The sequence below is a fragment of the Belonocnema kinseyi genome, chromosome 7, assembly GCF_010883055.1.
Source record: "Belonocnema kinseyi isolate 2016_QV_RU_SX_M_011 chromosome 7, B_treatae_v1, whole genome shotgun sequence".
Taxonomy (NCBI): domain Eukaryota; kingdom Metazoa; phylum Arthropoda; class Insecta; order Hymenoptera; family Cynipidae; genus Belonocnema; species Belonocnema kinseyi.
In genome coordinates, this window is record NC_046663.1 from 67608383 (window position 1) to 67611853 (window position 3471).

Below are 3471 nucleotides of genomic sequence, written 5' to 3' on the forward strand. Positions count from 1 at the left end.
TGCTCCTTTGCCTACTTCCTCGTGATTCCTGACCATTTTAAGAAGAGGGTCTCTTCCATTTGCAACTCTATGTGCTGTACCCAGAATAATCCTGTTGCTTTTTTTCATGCGCATAACCTTTCTTGTCCCGATATCAAGAGATCTGAGCTCGTTCTTCGTCCATGGAACTACTCCAATTGAATAGAGTAGTACTGGGACGGCAAGGATGTTCGTTGCAGATACTTTGTTCCTCGCCGACAGTTCGGAAGACCAAATTTGTCGGGTGAGACGTTTGTACCTGGTTCGGAGAGTATCCTTTATAGATGTCACATCCTGAATGCGGCTCTGTGGCACGCCCAGGTATGTATAAGTCTCTCCAGCGCAAAGGTGTCGTATGGCGCTTCTATCAACGAGCTCAGGATCTTCAGGGATGCCATTAAGTTTTCCTCGCTTCAAATAAACCTTGGCGCATTTGTCGAACCCAAATGCCATTCCAATTTCCTTAGTATATCGTTCAACAATCCCCAGAGCTAGCTGCAGTTGCTCTCTGTTTTTATCATAGATCTTAAGATCGTCCATGTAAAATACATGAATGACCTTGTACTTTCGATCTGCAGGTTTGCCGCACAAGTACCCGTCGGAATGGCGTAGTGATAGAGATAGTGGCAATAATGTAAGGCGAAAGAGGAGTGGGCTCATGATGTCGCCCTGAAAGACACCTCTCTGAAACGTGACCTTGTTAGTTGTCACACGATTTTTTCCAGATGAGATAGTAAATCTGGTTTTCCAAAGCGGCATCAATCTCTCTATGCACCAACTATATGCCAATGAACCTTTAAGATTTCCAAAAGACAGATGATAAGTCTATGGGATGTAGAATCGAAAGCTTTCCGACAATCAATCCAGGCCATCGATAGGTCACGCTGGTAGAATGCTCCATCTTTGCAGACACATCTATCGATGAGCAGGTTCTCCCGACATCCGGCTACGCTTTTCTTTGAGCCTCGTTGTTCATACATTTCTTGCCACACAGGTTCAATTGCCCGAACAATCCTATCATTTACGATAGCTGTGAATATCTTATAAAGCGTGTTCAGACAACTTATTGGCCTGTAGTTCTTCGGGTCAGCTTAGTTGCCTATTTTCGGCAGGAGTATTGTGCGCCCTTCCACCAACCGCTCTGGAATCGGCTCCTCCGAATTCAAATATGAGGTGAGAATACGGGCCAAATTCTGATGGGTTGAAGAAAGCTTTTTCCACCAGAAGGTTTTGATACAATCTGTTCCCGGTGCGGAATAGTTCTTCATCCCTCTTAATACTTTTTTCACTTCCTCGGTAGTGATGGGTGGGCATTTTTTGTCAGGTGTTATGAGGGAAACACATAACTCCTTGAAGCTATTTATATTTTCTGAGTTTTCGTCCAGTCTATGCTGAACTTCGTAGACACTTTTGGTCTTATGATCAGCCGTTGGTTTTGTTTTACAGTTCGCATCGGCCAAAGCTCTCGCTGCATTATACACACAATAATTGATAGCGCAGAGGTGGGATTCACCGGAAAAATGTCCACGAAGCTCGTCATCCATTTCAGCCAGATCTTTAGGCTTGAGAGAAACCTTGGTGTTGATGTTTCTCCGGGTCGTAAAGCATCGCTCTTCATCTATTGAATGCCTTCCCGCAGTTGTTCTCAGTGTCGCCTCTCTTTCTTTGTTGCCTGCTTGTTCTAGCTGTGGTAGAGTAGGCGTTCCGCTTACATAGCCCCTTTTACGGAGTAATTCAGCATGGTTTTGCAGACGTTTCTGCGAAAAATGCGATAGCTCCGGGTGTTTCTCGCACCACAGAGCATGCAGCCGTGCCATGTAACCCCGTTCACGGGCCACACTCGCATTGTAGCAGTCTAGCAAGTCGTGATTCAGTCGCTCCGTCCACCCAAAGGTCACGAGATCCCGCTGATCCATCGCACTGAATCCATTTTCATTGGCTCCCCCAGCTCTAGATTGGTCAGCATTGTTGGCCGACCCATTGTCGGGAGCCCTGCGCGTTTTATTGTTTTGAACCGCACTACTAGAACTATGTTTGGTGTTGTCATTTTTGTTCCCACGAGAAGCTAGGGAAAGGGGTTAGTCCATCCTTGTAGAGCCCCGCATGCAAGGATAAGGCTGCTTACTCTGAGAGGTCGCCTGGTATCCCAGAGTCACCGTTCTAGACACCTCACCCAGGTGCCATTCAGCTTTCGGCACGGTTTTCACACCTCCGCTTGGGGGTTAATTCCTTCGGGACCACCCCTGGACAATTGTCCGCGACTGCCTATTTATTTTTGTAGTCATATTCAGCAGAAACCCTTGGTACAGGGACCCTATATCCGCAACCCGAGGACGCGTTCGGCGGTGTTGTCATAGGCCTTTCGGTTTGATTCTAGAGGAATCAACACCGAACCAAATATATATATATATCAACCCTTCTAGAAATAAACGATTGTAAACGATTTACAACGATTAAGAGTGATCAAAAGTTGAAGCGGTGTAAATTGTTGCTGACTGTGTCAGGTGTTCCCAATTGTATTCAATCGTATTAAATTAAGTAAATTCGCTTGCATGCAATGCCCCCTCTGTAGATTTTGTTTGAAACGCATATGCCGCGCACGCTTTTATTGGGTAGAAATTATATTTTTAATAATTCCACAAAAATTGTAAGAGCAAAAATTAGAATGTTTATTTAGGCGGTATACCCAATGAACAATCGATAGTAACTGGGTTATACCAATATGCAAAAATCATGCCGTTTCACGGATGTGTAAGTGATATAGTGTGATTATCAAGTTGGTAGTAATAGTTTAATTTGGCAGGTATATTGTTGCAAAACGTCTATTTCCTTCTTTTTATTTTCATATTGTTGGCATTTGTTTGTTTGAAAGAGTAAAAAACCGCCTGTATATAATGGTAGCAATATCAAAATGATATAGTGCCAATATTAACCTCTAACACAGAATTATTGATACCCAATTGAAAACGATTGAAGTCATTATAGAACGTAGAATTGCGCTAATATTGCGAAACTCGGACCAAATAAATTGTAGGTAAATTATTCACATTTTAAAATTTTTTATTCGAAAAACGTATCCAATACTTTTAATTTTTTGAAACGTAAATATTCTGAATTTTTAAATAAGTTCAATTTAGAATTCTTGACAGTTTCCAGTTATAAATATTTAAAAAATTTAATTTTCAATATTTTAAATAATTTGGTTTGCCTGTGCCTTATCTTCAAATCATAAATTCATAATCTCCTATATAACTGTATGAATGTTTTTCTACAATTTTTGCATATATAAGAATGAGAGTTGGATTTGAAATTTAGAAACTTTTTGAAACTGAGTTTAAAATGATAACATTAAAAAAATTATATTAGGCTTAGAACTCAGCAGGTTAGGAGCCTAAAATGTAAAAGGTTATTTTTTATGTTTCTGAATTTGTACTTATTTAAATCAAATCTTAA